Raw genomic sequence first — 18,000 nt, 5'->3', positions numbered from 1 at the left:
AACTCTAATTAACTTAGCAAATCAACTTGTTAGAATATAATTTACCAAGCATTCATAAACGAACAGTTTACTCTAAAATATCAAATATTTTTCAAAAAGTTTTTAAAATTAATTAACTTAAAACTTAAATGAAATAAACTAAGTTAAACGAAAATAAATAAAAACTAACATAACGAAAATAAATAAAAACTAACATAATAATAAAAATAAATAAAAACTAACATAATAAAACTATAATAAACCTAATAATAATAAACATAACTTATTAAGTATTTTCACAGAATCAAATATTCATGAGGACTTCATGAGAACTTCAACAAACTTAGCAACACAGATGATCACTAAACTAGCATAAACACAGCAGCACACATATCATTCATAAGAATCAATATAAATCAACAAGATATGTAACTGTGTATTCACTGCTCCTGTTAAGTTTGTGCAATAATCTTCCCCCTTTTGACATCAATCAAAAAGAATTGGGAGTTATCAAATCTCAGCACAAACCATATAGATTTGTTAGTGATGAAAACAACAAACAACAATAATAAAAGCAAGTGCTATGAACAATGATTAAAACCTGCATAGAGTTAATTGTCACAGACCATAGAAAATAAAAACAAAGAAAAGTAGCAATTGTTCAAAGTTACAACAACCATGTACCCCAGATGGTACAAGGCAAAAAGAGAAATTGTTTGATAAGTGATACAGCCAACAAAATTTTTTAAACCAGAGGGAGAGGGTTCAAGGGTCAGTCTCTTCATCAATGTACTCAGTCTGCACCTCCACTGTGTCCAGCTTGGCACCAAGGCGTTGTTCCATTTGGTTTAGCTGATCCACAATTGAAGCAAGCGAGACACGAGTTTCATCCTGAAATGCAATGAATTGAGACTGTAGATCAAGGAGCTTGGAAAGAATGGAATGTAAGGTAACTGCAGGAACAGAGTCAAAGTTAGTACAGCCAATATTGGGTGAAGTGTGTGATTGTGGTGGTGGTGTACACGGGATAGGTGATAGTGGTGGTGATGGAATTTGATGTGGTGGTGAATTGGCTGGCTTGGGAGAGGTAGGTTCATCAGGTGTTGGCTCAGGGATGGTGTCAGAAGGTGTTTCATCAACCAAAGTAGCCTTGCGTTTCGAGGCCAACCTCCTACTCTTCCTTTGTATTGACTTAGCCTTTTTCCTCAGAGCTATCACAATCTCTTCATCACTTGTATCATCACAAAGATTGTGATGAGCCTCTTCTCCTAAGGCTCCCTCCTGTTCTGCTTCCCCCTTACTAGGTTCTCCATCCTGTTCCCCTTTTTCTTCTGTTTCAATATGGTCAGTGGGAACAGGCTCTTGCTCCTTTTCCTCTTTTTCTTCCTGATCTCTCTCTCTCAAATTTTCTTCTTCTTTTTCAATATCTTCCTCATCAGATTCTACTTCAACAACCCCCTCATGCATCAATACCCCCTCATCATTCAATTTCAAATGCAAATTTTGTAAACATTTAGCACCAATTTTCATATTGGGACCTATTGGGAATTCCAACCCTTCCAATGGGACCTCAAACTTCCTAAAAATCCATGTTAACAACCCTCCATAACCAATGAAACTTTTCTTTTCAATGCAGTCTGATAAATGAGAGATCATCAACGAAGGAAAATTTATTTAAATATGTTTTTCCATGCAGTAAATCAAGGTGGCATCACGCAAACTCACTTGACTACGTTTTGAGTTTCGTGGTAAAATGAATCTGCGAGCAACATTATACAATAATTTATGCATAGGGGACAGAACATTGTGACTTATCTTCCCCTTTTTATCAATTCCTAAAAATTTAAAAATTGTTCGTTCATTGATGCCTGAAAATGCAATCTTTGACCCAATATGATATGTATCAAAACCAACATTTGGAACATTAAACCATTTCCCTAATAATGCGCTGTTAAATTCAATTTTAACAGTTTTAACAACACTAGTACACATACCGCCATCATTAGAGAAATTTACAATAAATTCTCTCATTAGGTTTGGAAAAATTGAATTGCAACTGAAATTTGACATTAACAGTTCCCATTCTTGATACTGTAAAATCTCATGCAATCTAGGAAAGTTCGTAGAATCATACCAATATTTGTCCAACCCGAACCCTACAGTCATCTCCTTTGAAACTTCTTCTGCGCTGTTTGGATCAACCTGCTTCGATCGCTTAACTACTCTAGAAGATGAACCACCTGTTGACATTTTTCTTTTGGTACTAGTGGGTTCAGTGGAGTGTTTTGGTGATTCTTGTGTGGTTTCAGTTGGTGTGGGTGGTGCATCCTGCAGTAATGGTGGTGGAAGTACTACTCTTAGTGGTTTTGGTTGATCGGGCATACAGGATTTGGGAGTTTTCTTGCCTGATTTAGAGGATTTGGGGGTTTTCATTTTTGAATTTTGAAGGTTTTGAGAAAGGAAGAAGGACGGTTCTTGAGTGAGAGATTGAGAGAAGGTTTGGGAAGGTGACGTGAAGCAGGGGTTTTTAAATTATTGAAGTGACGGTTACTCCTCCAAGTCCCATCTCTTTATTGCTTTGCATTACTTGAGTGAAGAAGAACCGTTTTCCCAAAAGCTCTCAATTTAAGTTGACCGTAAAAAAAATGTGAAATATGAATAAAATATAAAATAGGAAATAAAGAAATTAATTATGATTTTATGAATTATTATGAAGAAAATAATGAACATATTGCTTTGGTCTGTTTGAATTAACAACATGCAAATGTAAAAACATTCATAGTACAAACTTTATTACGTGTTTACTTGATCCATGCAATAATTGATTTTCAATCAAAATATTGAGATTGATTCCTGATTTTTTCATTCTCATGATGCTTCAATGGGAAATATATGCAACTAACTTTAGTGGAGCTTAATCATACCAAGTTCCAATCTCATTTTTTCATATTGTTCCCTAGGAAGTGGTTTGGTCAGAATATCAGCAACTTGTTCATTTGTGTTAACATGCTTCAATACAATATTTTTGTGTTCTACGTTATCCTTTAGAAAATGATGTCTAATGTGTATATGTTTAGCACGTGAATGATGCACTGGATCTTTAGATATACATATGGCACTAGTATTATCACAATAAATAGGAATGCATTCAACTTTAATACCAAAATCTCTAAGTTGCTGTTTTATCCAAAGCATTTGGGAACAACAAGCTGCTGCTGCTACGTATTCAGCTTCTGCAGTGGATAATGCAACTGTGTTTTGTTTCTTGGAACTCCATGAAACTAAACATGAGCCAAGATATTGTACCATACCTGATGTACTTTTTCTATTAACAAGATCACCTGCATAATCTGCATCACTAAAACCTTTTAAATCATAAACATCACTTTTAGGATAAAATAGGGACAAGTCGTCTGTTCCCTTCAAATATCTCAAAATTCTCTTTACTGCCGTGAGATGTGATTCTTTAGGACTTGATTGAAATCTTGCACATAAACCAACACTAAAAGAAATATCAGGTCTACTTGCAGTTAGATACAATAAAGAACCTATCATGCCTCTATACATGGTTTGATCTACGTTGGTCCCATTTAGGTCTTCATCTAGTCTAACATTGGTAGCCATAGGTGTATGGTTGGTTTTAGCATTGTTTAGTCCATATTTCTTAAGAAGTTCTTTAATGTATTTTTGTTGATGAATAAAAATACCATTTTCAGTTTGTTTAATTTGCAAACCAAGAAAGAAATTTAATTCTCCCATCATGCTCATTTCAAATTCTGTACCCATAAGGTTAGCAAATTCTTTACATAATGAATCATTAGTAGCACCAAAAATAATGTCATCAACATAAATTTGAACAACCAAAATATTAGAACCTTTATTCTTAAAGAACAAGGTTTTGTCGATTTTTCCTCTTACAAAGTTATTTTGAATCAAAAACTTTGAAAGTCTTTCGTACCATTGTCTAGGAGCTTGCTTCAAGCCATATAGGGCTTTGTCAAGCTTGTAGACATGATTAGGACAAGAGGTATTTTCAAAACCTGGGGGTTGTTCCACAAAAACTTCTTCATCAAGATAACCATTCAAAAAAGCACATTTCACATCCATTTGATATAGTTTAAAATTCATAAATGCAGCAAAAGAAATTAAGATTCGAATAGCCTCTAACCTTGCTACTGGAGCAAAAGTCTCAGTGTAATCAATACCTTCTTGTTGATTATAACCTTTAACCACGAGTCTAGCTTTATTTCTAACAATTATTCCATGCTCATCAAGCTTGTTCCGAAATACCCATTTCAAACCAATAACTTTCTTGTTTTTCGGTTTGGGTTCCAAGTGCCACACTTTATTTCTCTCAAACTCATTCAATTCATCTTGCATGGCAACTATCCAATCGGAATCCTTTAAAGCTTCCTCGTGATTTTTAGGTTCAAGTGATGATAGGAACGCAAAGTGTGCACAAAAGTTTCTCAATTGAGATCTAGTTTGTGTTCCCTTATTTATATCACTTATAATTGAATCAAGAGGATGGTATCTTTGATACTTCCAAGGTTTAGGCACAAATTCTCTTGAAGGAACAGTAGCATGTTCTTGTTCAGCAACTTGATTGACATTCTGTTCAGCTACTGGATCATTTTCAGCTACTGGATCATTTTGCTCATCTGTGGGAACAGCTGGATTGGGAACAGTCTGCTGGTCCTGTTGTGCTGGCAGTTCCTGGATTTGGTCAGTTTCTTCTGCCTCTTCTTGTATCGACTGTTCGCTTGCTGTTCCTCGATCTTGCACTTTTATTCCTTCATCTTCATCTTCCAAATTTGCAAGACCTATTTTAATATTACTTGTTTCCTGTTCACTTGTTGAAAAGTTAGTTTCATCAAAGATTATGTGAACAGACTCCTCTACACACATTGTTCTCTTATTATAAACTCTGTAAGCTTTGCTTTGTGATGAATAACCTAGAAATACTGCCTCATCACTTCTTTCATCAAATTTACCTATGTTTCGTTTTCCATTCACATGAACAAAACATTTGCATCCAAATATACGAAAATAGGAAATATTTGGTTTAACACCTTTGAGCAATTCATAGGGTGTCTTTGAAGTGATTGGTCTAATTAGTACACGATTTAATGTATAGCATGCAGTATTAATGGCTTCTGCCCAAAAATTCCTAGGTAGACCACTAGCAATCAACATGGTCCTTGCCATTTCTTCTAAAGTCCTATTTTTCCTTTCTACCACACCATTTTGTTGTGATGTTCTAGGTGCGGAAAAATTGTGATTTATGCCATGTTCATTGCAATAATTCATGAAGTTTGAATTTTCAAATTCTTTTCCATGATCAGACCTAATGTGAACAATTTGATTATTGGTAGATTTTTGTGTTTTATTAGCAAAGGAAACAAACTCATCAAAAGCTTCATCTTTGCTTGCCAAAAATAAGGTCCACGTGAATCTACTATAATCATCAACAACAACAAATACATACTTTTTGCCACTACGGCTTTGTGTTCTCATTGGTCCACATAAATCCATATGAATTAATTCTAATGGTCTAGTGGTAGTCACAACGTTCTTTGATTTAAAGGATGACCGCACTTGTTTCCCTTTAGCACAAGGATCACAAACTTCATTTTTAAGAAATTTTATTGCAGGTAATCCTCTTACTAGGTCTTTTGATCTTAAAGTGTTAATCAATGAATAACTAGCATGACCTAGACGCTTGTGCCAAAGAAGTGGGTCTTCTTCAATAACACTTAAACACGTTAGACTGTTTCTGGGAACAGTGTCCAGGTCCACCACATAGGTGTTCCCTTTTCTGATTCCCTCCAGCACAGGGTCTCCTGTACTGTTCCTAGAAATTATGCATTTTTCAGAAATAAACTTAACAGAGTTACCTTTGTCGCAAAATTGAGAAATACTTAACAAATTGTGTTTTAAATTCTCGACTAAAAATACATTATCAATGGCATGGGAACTAGACCTTCCAACCTTTCCTTTGGCGATTATCTCACCCTTCATGTTGTCACCGAAGGTTACTGTTCCCCCATCATAGGCTTCAAGTGAGAGAAATTTAGATTTGTCACCCGTCATATGCTTGGAACACCCACTGTCGAGATACCATGAGTTGTTCCCCCTCACTTGAATCTGCAAAGCAAATTAGTGGTTAGGTGCAGGAACCCATTCATCCTTGGGTTCCTTGTCGACAATATTTGAATCACATTTCTTAATCCATATACGTTCGACATAATTTTTATTTGCTTTGACATGCTGTTCCCTCTTTGTACATTGATGTTTCAGGTGTCCAATTTTACCACAGAAGGAACATATTTTGCTACTGGGGAGATCTACATAGAACTTTTTCTTTTTATCATTCCTTATATAGCCTAGACCTTCTTTACTTTTGGTTTTAGCATTTAGAATCCATTTGGGAATTTCATTGATTTTCCCTTTTCCTCTTAAGTTTATTTTATTTTTCAAATTTTCATTTTCAATTTCGAAGGATTCTAATTTTGATTTCAACCTTTGAAATTCAGTGCTAACCACGTGAGTGGTTTTATCATTTTCAACCGATTTTGATCTTAACAAATTGCTTTGATTCAATTCAATATTAAGAGTGATAAATTCCTGTTTTAATTTCTCCAACTGCTCTTTCAAAATGATATTCTTATCTAGCAAATCAAAAAATCTTCTTTGCACATCGATTCTAAAAGAGTTTAAATATGAGATATGATCTTCACTTAAGTTAAGATCTTTCTCAATTTGGAGACACTTAGCTGTTTTTTCATCTAGCTTTTCTTGTGTCTCTAAAAGCAATTTGATTAGTTTATTCTTACTTATGTTGGACAGATGTTTAAGAGATGGACCAGAAGACATTACCTCTTTTTCTTTGGATTCTTCATGAGATGCCATGAGGCATAGGTTTGCTGTTTCTTCTTCCACTGGAGATTCTGTCTCAGCCTCGCTCTCCGTATCTCCCCAAGCTGCTATCATTGCTTTTCTAAAATCAGTTTTGAAGTTTCCCTTCTTATATTGTCTTCCAACTTCTCTTGCTTTTCCCTTACCCTTCTCATTTTTCCATTGAGGGCAATCCTTGATGAAGTGTTCAGTGCTCCCACACTTATGGCATTCAAAGTTTGTCTTCAAGTTCGGTGTTCCCTTTTCTTTGTTATTCCTTTGATTACCATACCTTCTGTTCCTGAAGAATTTTTTGAATTTTCGAGCCAACAATGCTGCTTCCTCTTCACCAGTTTCTGATTCATCGCTATCATCAGCTGCTAGAGCCAGTCCTTTGTTTCGGGAACTGTCAGCTGTTCCCAAATGCAATTCATGGGTCATTAGGGAACCAGCCAGCTCTTCCAAATTGAACTTGGTGAAATCTTTGGACTCCTGGATGGCTGTAACCTTTGCTCTCCAGCGTTCGTCTTGAGGAAGACTCCTAAGTACTTTTCTAACTTGTTCATCAACGGGAATGATTCTACCAAGAGAGACTAACTCATTCGTAATATTTGTGAACCTAGTGAACATTTCTTGAATGTTTTCCCTAGGTTCCATTACGAATCTTTCATATTTGGACATTAGCAAATCAATCTTGGATCTCTTTACTTCACTAGTACCTTCATGGGTAACTTCGAGCAGGTCCCAAATCTGCTTAGCGGTTTTGCAACCCATAATTCGATTGTGCTCATTTGGACCAAGCCCACAGTGAAGTAACTTGATAGCAAGAGCGTTCATCTCCATCTTTTGAAAATCTTCTTTTTCATATTCAGTGATTGGCTTTGGAACAGCTTCATTGTTGGAGTTGATGGTCGTCACCTCAAAGTCTCCAATTTCAATGACTCTCCAAACTTGATAGTTTTCGGCTTTTATGAAGATTTCCATTCTATTTTTCCAGTAAGTATAGAATTTCCCATCGAACATGGGTGGCCTTTGTGTGGAGTACCCCTCTTCCATGCGCTCGTTCATCTTCAACATCTTTCAAGGGAACAGGATACTGCTCTCAGGGTTTCCTGATTAAATGAGGAACAGGGCTCTGATACCAATTGTAGAAATACTAATGGATGATCGAATGCAACAAGAGGGGGGGGTGAATTGTTGTGTAGTAGGTTTAAGATTTTTGCCTCTAATTTTTGCGGAATTATATTAAGTAAAGGACAAAACTTAAACTTAAAAACGAAAAGAATAATAAAAGAAGACAAGGATTTTTACGTGGAAACCTTCTCGGCCTAATAAGAAGGAAAAACCACGACCCCCCGGGATTTCAAAATTCTCACTATGTTAAGGCAATCAATTACAATTACACATAACAGTGTTTTGCTTCACTTGAAGCTTCTCAATACTCTAAACGCTTTACTCAAAGCTTCTCTACTTAGGCCCACTTCTCTTCTCTTCTCTTCTCTTCTCTTCTCTTCTCTCGTTTCTATTCTCTATTCCCTTAGACTTCCCATAAGTCTAATTACAACAAAACACTCAAATACCCTTTACAAGGCCAATTCTCAAGAGGATAAGAATTAAAATAATTACTTAAGAAAAATATAATAAATTAATTGGCATTGGAAAACTGAAAATATTTTTCTTAAGATGATCTCCCTTTAATGGACACTCTTGAATCCTAAAAGGATTGATTTTTGATTCGAGCAAAGTCCCTTCTATTTATAGAGGGAACAGCCAGCAGTTACCATAAGCATAACGTCCACTATCTCACACATACCTCCACTACCCCCACGTTCTCAAAACAAAAGGTGGTGGAATTATGAAAGTGTCCGGCTGTTATTTGCTCAAGGAAAAATCAGTTTCCTTAATGCTAAAAATAGCATAGGAGTTTAAAACATAAGATCCTAAAAAATAGGAGATCTAAATCTAATCAAGAAAAAGTCTTGGGCTATTTTTAGAAAACCTAAAAATAGATTTGCCAATTAACTTACTAATTAATTTAAGCAATTAAATTAATTCTAAACCATTACATCAACTTAAAAACAGAAAATAATTAATTCGCAATTTTTCAGTCGATGCTATTCTTCAGACCTGCTACGTAGGAACAGTGTACTGTCTCCAGCTTCAACTTCAGTCAGAATGTTCATTTTAGGAACAGTAGACTGTACGTCTACTTTGAACATTATAACACTTATCTAACATCTTGGACATATTAAGACATGTACATCTTCCACGAACCAAGTCATAGGCTTCATCAACGATTCAAATTAAATCGGATATATACCTACAAAACAATCTCTAAAAATATGTTTGTTTATTAAAAGTGAAGTCATCATCAAAACCTTAAGAGGCCAACATATGTAATTGTAAGTGTAGTAAATTATACTCCTTTTTTCATTAATATATTTTATAAATATCAAATTTGGTCATTTGGGTTTTTGCTTAAGGTATCAAATTCACTATTTTTTATGTGATTTTTTTGATTTTGATTTGATGGGTTTCCTTCTTATGTGATGTGATGATTACATGTGGGTTTTGGTTTACAGCTTAATAACTTCTGGAAATAGTGAACTGACAAAACAAGTATAGACGTCTATAATAAGTTACTTCTACAAGTACATCATTTGTTGTCATAAACCAATTTTCCCATAGTGTATTTCATTTATAATTTCATGGGTTCTTTTTGGTTTTTGATTATACCCATTGATTTTAGTTCTTAGAAATGTCAAGTGTTTTTAAGTTTATGGGTTTTATTGGATTATAGTTTAGCTGAGATGTTATGCTAGCACCATGATGGCGGATTGATATCAGTTTTATGGGTTTTATATATATGACCTTTTTTCTCCTTTTCTAAAGCTCTTGTTTGGGTTCTTCCTCATTTCGTTTTCTTCCTGATTCTTCATTTGATTTAGATTTGCTTTTCTTTATTTCAAAGATGATTTACAGGTTTTGATTTCAATTCAAAAGCTAACTTGACTTTGTTGAAACAATCAGGTTATTTGCTTTCCATCGATACTTCGACGTGATATCGAATTTTGTCGGCATACAGGAGGTTCTAAGAACCCCGCTGATGGTTTATGTGAAGTAGAAATTTGAAAGTAGGATAGTGGCTTATCTAAAATCGACTAAGAAACTGAAGAGATTTAAAGAACCTCAGAATGAAATGAGATTTATATACATTACTTATAAAATACAAGAAGATATCTTTTAGCTAATGAACAATTCTTTTAGCTTCAATCAGGTTCAAAAGGTTTGTTGCTTTTGTGTCATTATTTTTATGTTTATAAAGATTTGAAATTGAACCCGATGTTTGTGAATGATCAAGTTCCCAACTCTTATGATTGTACTTCTAGAATATTATGTAGAATGTGTGAAAAGAGGAGATTACATGGAAGTTACAGACTATAGTGCTGACATTAGGGTGCAAATTTAGAAAGTTGCTTATGTCAATTTGTGTTTTAATATAATTGGTCAGATTCTCACTAGCCTTATAATGAGCCCTCCAAAGGTATTTTCCATTTCATTTTAACTGTATAATGAGGATTTTTTTTGGTGATTGATTGTTGATAATGTATTATTCTTTTTCTATTTTTAGAATTAAGTTGGTATTTTAATGTACCTCTAGGATGTTAATTAGTTATGTTTTTGGATGAGTTTAATGCTTATTTGTGTTTCGTTGGATTTGCAGATTGATAGTTTGCCATGTCGATGTTTATTCGAAGGACAAAAATTCTCAACTCGAATTCTCTATTCACTTTCGCAAGCTGCTTTCTATATTAAACTCTATATTTTTTTTGGAAATATCCAGTTTATTACCCTTACGAACATAGAAACATGTAGGATTGAATCTCAAAAACCGAGAGCTTTTGATGTGTGACACTCTTTTTGGAATCAAGTATTCATTATTTTTATGACTAAAGTAAGTTTAAAAGTAATTGTGTCAAGTTTAAAAGCACCTTTTTGATTGTATTTCTGAGTGATATTTGTTCACTACATGTTAATGCTGAAAGTCTTATGATTTTAGGTTGTGGAGAATTCAAGAAAGAATGTAGATCTTTGTCTTTATTTTAACACTACAAATCTTATAAGCGTCTAAAAACAAAGAGTTACAAATCTTCGATGCTTTATTTTAAACGCTTTATTACGTCTAAGTAAGATTGTTTTATCAACTCTTAAAAGCTTCTAAAATGTATTTACCCACTTAATAAATAAGTTTAAGTGCTTTTATTTTATATGCGTTGAAAACATTTTAGTTTTTAGACGTTTTTTATGCATTGAAAATATTTTGGCCGCTTTTAACCGTCTTAAATATTCCCCTTTTATTATTAAAATACAATATAATAATATAAATTTTCAAGTAAAGTTCATAAAAATACTTTTAACACTCAAAGTTTATCACAATACTTAACAGCAAATATCTTAAAATTCCAAAGATTATATCACAAAAGTACTGTTGTGATCAGATTTTCTAAGGGTCGTATACAAATATCTTAGAGGCAGAGGTCGGGCGCAATGCCCTCGAAATTTTGTACATTACAGGTTCACATATCTGTTTGATTGAAATTGTTATTCAATACTTTTTCATTTAGAAACTGCTGATTTACAATACGTCTTACGATGGTACTGTCTACTACTACTTATATATCTTCAGTCTTTTTATCCTTCACATTTTTACAACACATTGACATTCTAATATTTTCATTCGTATTCTTGATAATAAAAGTATATAAAATAGCATTATGATATCTAAAAGTGTAATTTAAGGGACTGCGGCCCCACAACTAGTATAGTTAAATATATCTTATGTCATGGATTGTGTATCACGATTAGAATTCGATGAGGTGTGTAGAATAATCTCCTTCATTTAATGTCTTGTATATTAATTTTCTATATATCAATAGAGATATGACCAAAACCATCGCTTTAAGATGTACACATTTTCTAGAGAGTGGGGTTATAATGGATGTCTTACAGCACAACTTGCTCGCCCTATTGTGTCGGTTATAAGAGATGCTCGTAACATGCCACGATTCGATAATTACTCTAACCTTGTAATTTAATTCGATTTTATTCCAACTTCAAAATATATTTTAAATTAAGTAAAAATAAATGTAAACATAAGACTCGTTTTTAAATCGGCTTGAAACATATGGCCCATAATTGAAACAAATGACTCAAATGAATACCTCTAGACCTAAATTAATGAAGCAAACACATCATGACTCGCGATAGGATGGGTCAACCGCGCTTATTGTAGACCTCATGTAAAGTTATAGTCTTAAAGTAACCACTTATAATTTTAAAGTGATTAATTATAACCTTAAAGTAATTAGTTATAATTTCAAAATTATCAGTTTTTGGTCTTAAAATAATCACATTAAAGTATCACCATTTATAGTCTTAAATAATTAGTCTAATTTAAAAGTGATTACTCGCAATTTTAAAATAATCACTTACAATCTTAAAATGTCTAATTATAACTTAAAAGTGATCACTAGCAGTATCAAAATGATAATTTTTTTAATAAATTGACTACTTTTATAGTCTTAAAGTAATGTATAATAATCTTAAAATAACAATTTATAACATTAAAGTAATCAATTAAAGAAATTAGCTAATTGTTTCTATCCGTCTTATCATATAATAAGGGTGTTATTATTTATCGCCACCTTTTTCATTTTATCGCCACCTCCAATGAAATTACGAATTTGCCCATGGAATTTAAAATATTATGAAATTGCCACTGGACTTAAAACATGTTTAACAAATGTAAATTGCACATAATAACACTATTATCACTTAATAACATTATTATCGGGACTCTATATATATTGAATTTTTATAGGCGTTCTTGTAGTATATTCGAATTCAAACACGGTACTATCTCTCTAAAAACACTACGTTAACTTAAACAAGCTAGAACTCTACATCGAACAACAATGGTATACAAAACGAGCATGATAACGATTCGGTAAGTAATTAATCGATTCAAAATTTTTCTTTAAAAAAAAAAAAGTTTTTCCAGAGAGGCCAGTCGTACAAAAGTGCGACTGGTTCAAATTAATTTTTTTTTATTTTTTAATTTTTTTGAATTTCGAATTATAAAATTTCTTTCGTGTAATTAATTTATTTTTTAAGTTGTTATTTAATAAATGTTGAAATAAATTAATTTATTTTAATTTATTATATTATGATAATGTTATTATAATAATTAGTGTAATAGTGTTGAATATTATAAATTCGAAATTTTAAAAAAAAAAAAAAAATACCAGTCGCACAAACCTAGGTTGAGTCGCACAATAAGTTCCACTGGACCTAGGTGGAGTCGCATAGAGTCGCGCTTTTTGTACGACTGGTAAAATTTTTTTATTTTTTTTATTTTTTTTTTGAACTTCGAATTATAAAATGTATTTTGTTTAATTAAATTATTTTTTAAGTTATTATTATTTCATAAATGTTGTAATATATTATTTTATTTTAATGTATTATTATATTATGATAATGTTATTATAATAATTAGATTTGAATTGGAAGGATTAATTTATTTAAATGTTTAGTTATTTTTTTGAAAAATTAATTCTTCTTATTTGTTATAATTATTTTTGAAGTTATTATTATTTATTAAATATTAAATTAAATGATTTTATTTACTCATATATTTTAATATATTATGATAATGTTATTATAATTATTATTTGCAGGATTTTGAAAACTTAGGGGATGATGTAGATTATTTTGATAGATTTGTTACCAATAGAGAATTTGATTCTGTAGATGATTGACATGCTTGGGCTGATGAGATACACATGTAGTACGTAGTAGCCTGAGTCTCCAGAGACTGAGAACGGTGGCATAGCTGCAACAGTGCACCAACGTTAATGCTCCCGCTGGTGAAGTGCCCCTTCCCACCCAAATTGGCCGGCCAGGCCAAGCTGCCAGTCACGATCAGCAGGTTCAACGGGAAGTGAACCTTCAATGCTAATTCCTAAGATGCGTTGCACGTCGTGCAACATTATGGTCATCTCCCCCACGGCATGTAGAAGGTGTTGGTATTAGGCTACCACCTTTCCACAAATGCCGTAATGAGAGCACTATTAATGTGCTGGTGCATTATATACGGCAGACGACCAAGAGAAGTGGTAGGTAACACCTCGTAGAGTTCATCAGACATGTCTTGAAGTCTGATGATTGCATCCAACGTCCTCTTCCTAGGACGACAATCCAAAATCGGAGACGTACGCTCCGATCCCTCAAATATAACCTTTGCTACGTGCCCACCGTAGCTGGGTATTAAAGTGGTGTCAACAGGGCCCCCGAGCTGGGATGATGTGATCAACTAGTCCATGTCCGCGGACTGTGAGCGCCTCCTTCCCCATGGAGCCGCATCCTCAACCTGGCTTACTCCTGCCTGATCAGAAGTGCCAGCCGTGCTATGCCCTCTAATCCTAAACTGACTGGCATGCCCTCTAACGAGCGTCCAATCAACAAGATGACCGGCAGACTCATCCTAACCAACAGACTCTTCCGGACTAACAGAATCGTCGTAATCAGTAACATCGTCACCTGAGCTGACCGTATGACTATGCAGGCTACTCTGGCGCTCAAAGCGACTACGCACATGGTCTAGGGTAGTTGAACGTTGGGCCTGACGATGTCTGGCCGCCTGTTCTTGCCTTGCTCGCCTTGCAGATCCCGTAACCCCCCTCTCATGGGGATCCCCTCTCAGTAAAGTCGGCCTAGAGCTATTGCTGCTCAATAACCCTCTAAAAAACACTTTTCCTTTTCCTTGATTTCCAGCCATTTACTACAATTTTCATATTTTAATAACTATTAATAAAAAATTAAAAGCATAAAAAATTATATTAAGTTATATTCATTTTATACACTTACAATATTAATTTAATAAACATTTAAGTTAATTTAATAAACATTTAGAGTCATATAAATTACCTAGGTACAGTTGCACTTTTTGTGCGACTGATATTTATTTATTTATTTATTTTTTAAAATTCGAATTTAAATTCAAAACTACTTCTTATAACAACATTATCATAATATAATGTATTACAACATTTATTAAATAACAATAACTAAAAAAAGAAATTAATTAAACAAAACAAATTCATTCAAAATAAAAAAAAAAAAATTTGTTCATACCAGTTGCACAAAAGAGCGACGATACCTAGGTTGAGTTGCACAAAAAGTGTGACTCGACCTAGGTACAGTCGCACTTTTTGTGCGACTATTAATTTTTATTTTATTTTTTATTTTTTTTATTTCGAATGAATTTATTTAGAAATTACCTCGAGTTTTTGTTAACGACTTCGATTCCAAAGCTTTAGCTCCGATTAATTTTTATGTGAAGATTTTGAGTTTTTGGAAATGATAAGAGTGTTATTGAGTGAATTTAAAGTGTTTTATAGAGGTTTTAAGTTCAGTGGCAATTTCGTAATTTTTTAAAGTTCAAGGGCAAATTCATAATTTCATTAGGGGGTGGCGATAAAATGAAAAAGATGGCGATAAATAAGAATTGGGTATAATAATCTCTTATAAAGCTTGCTAACAACTCGTTGACACGAAATAAGCCACATAATGAAGAATTTCAACCAACTTTTAAAAATCAACCAATCACATCAAATCAACTTCGATTAATCAAAACCAAACACATGTTAGTAATCTAATTGGTAAATGTTTTTTTTTTTTCCGAGTTGCACTATACTCCCTCCTATTCATCTTAAGTCTCTCATTTAAATCGAGTTATTCAATCTTTACATCAAAACGAATCAAATAAAATCCCACATGACTATGTTTTAACTTATAGATTAATAATAAAATGCAATTTAAGAGTGATAAATGAACAGTGTCCCTAAGCTGAATAGGAGGGAGTATTATTTAATTATATGAAAACTTTTTGAGTCATGAGTTATAAGAACTAAAATAATAGGGACCCACGTAGTAGTACATAAATCCCAACTATTCAAAGTGTAAATCAAAAAAATCAATCAATCTTTTTGAAAAAAGAGGAGGTAATTAACTAAATATGTATCAAGATCAGCCACCCCCTCCTGAAAAAATCACTTATGTTGAGCATGTTAAGAGACGCCATGAAGAGAAGGGATGCCTTTATGCATGGTTCGTGTTCTTTTCTCTTATATTATCTTGTTTAGTTATGCCTCAAAGTTTTCTTTATATTTTGATTTTTGTAACATATGTATAAGAGTATAATATATCATGGACATTAACCACGAGTTTAAGCTTTTAGCAGTGTTAATTCTTCGATATAGTATCAAAGCTCATGGTTAAGCTCATATCAACTTAAGCTTATGGTTAAGGTCTCAAGATATATTACATACACGAGGCCTTTGGGCTAAAAGTGTAAATACAACACAGGCCCTTCTCACATGGTTATTAAAATCGCGATTCAGATATACGATTTTACGATCCAAAACTAAGCTAGCGATTCGAATTGTAGGTAGAATCGTAAGTTGGTACAGTCTTATGCTTCTAATTAAAATAAAATTTGTAGAGATAGAATCATAACACGATTCTACAATTTTACGATTTTACGATTCGATTCTACAAATTTATTCTAAATTTTTTAAATTTTTTTCTTATGTACCATCATCTTTTATTATCATAATTTTTAAAAGGTGAATTTTTTCATCGACATGAAGATTTAAACTAATTATTAAATATCTATCTATTTTATTCTTAAATGAAGTGGATGAAACCTTTATTAATAAACTCAAACTTTTGAGGTAAATAATTATGACTAGATAGCAAATTCAAATTTATTGTAGAATCTTACGATTCTATGATTCGGTCTACCGATTCGATTTTATAGGTCTAAACGATTTCAAGTAGAATTCCGATTTTAACAACTTTGCTTCCTCATACCTAGTACTAATATTCCACTTTAAATGAGGGGTGGTTGAGGGGTGGTTGAGATTCGAACCTGTGACCTCTTGTCATGTTGGCTTCGGATACCATATCAAAAAGCAACTCAATCAAAAGCTTAAACTCATGGTTAAGGCTCCAAACCCCAAGATGTGTGATATACTCTTACAATATGTTTACTTGTGTTCATTATAAATTGCTACTATAATTCATTACTGTTCTTGACTTGTTACTATAATTTCTTTTAAAGTACTATGAAAATATTTTTCAATAAGGAGGTAGTTTAATACCCCCCACCACACACACACAAAGCTAAACTTTATCAAACATTTAAGTAGTAGTTTGTCTAGATAGGCAAGCTGTACTAGAGAAGGATTTTTTTTAGTTGAGGGTTGTCTAGAGAATTCCTGCCGACAAGGGTGGAGAGAGCATTGATTTTTCTTGTAGGTGGTAATAATCGAATCCATATCAAGAGGGTGAAAGAGAACCGAAAACATAACCACTAGGCTTCTTTTCTTTTCGATTTTTACTAAATTGGTAATCTATTTATTATCACAAAATCGGATCTTATATTCACATTGGGTTTTACATAATTATAAATCCATTTATTAGTCGCATCAAATCAAGCTCGCTCACTTGGTTGGATGAATATTGGGTCGTCGAGTCTATTTTGAACATCCCTATACATTACTGTTTTTAATAATCGATTCTTAATGTTTATTGTTTTAGAATTTAGATAACATCCCTTATGTTTTTAACTGGATGCAGTTGTTTTGCATTGTGCTGCTGCTTCTGCTGCTACGAAACCTGCGAGTGCATCTTTGATATTCTCTGCTGTTGCTTCTGAGCAGAAGCTTTAATCAAGTGCAAAACAGGATCATGTCTGTATTTGACACTATACAGTATACTCTATTGTGAATGCATTTTGTTATATCATTAAGATGGTTGTGTTATTGTGTATCATAATCATGTAAATTCAATACTCGCCGCCGTTCACCTATTTCGACAACATACCCCACTGTTTTTGAGTAGCTTTTACCTAAACTGGCCTTTCCCCAATTTCGACAACAACATGCCCCAATGTTTTTAAGTAGCTTTTACCTAAACTCCAATGCCATATGTATGCTTGTTTTTAGTTAAAATCCCGTCATTATTTCATAATAAATTCTTGTATGTCATTTACCAATGACA

The 18,000-nt window shown here is 33.2% G+C and overlaps 1 long non-coding RNA gene across 1 annotated transcript; it reads left to right on the top strand.

Moving 5' to 3' along the window:
* Nucleotides 1-15,387: 15,387 nt before the first annotated feature.
* LOC130824556 (uncharacterized) lies at nt 15,388-17,775 on the top strand. Its single transcript, XR_009046735.1, has 2 exons — nt 15,388-16,044; nt 17,578-17,775. It is a non-coding gene; the product is annotated as an uncharacterized LOC130824556 (long non-coding RNA).
* The last annotated feature ends 225 nt before the right edge of the window (nt 17,776-18,000 follow it).

The sequence above is a fragment of the Amaranthus tricolor genome, chromosome 9, assembly GCF_026212465.1.
Source record: "Amaranthus tricolor cultivar Red isolate AtriRed21 chromosome 9, ASM2621246v1, whole genome shotgun sequence".
Classification (NCBI taxonomy): domain Eukaryota; kingdom Viridiplantae; phylum Streptophyta; class Magnoliopsida; order Caryophyllales; family Amaranthaceae; genus Amaranthus; species Amaranthus tricolor.
Note: the sequence above shows the minus strand (reverse complement) of the source record. Positions and strands in the feature narration are given on the sequence as shown.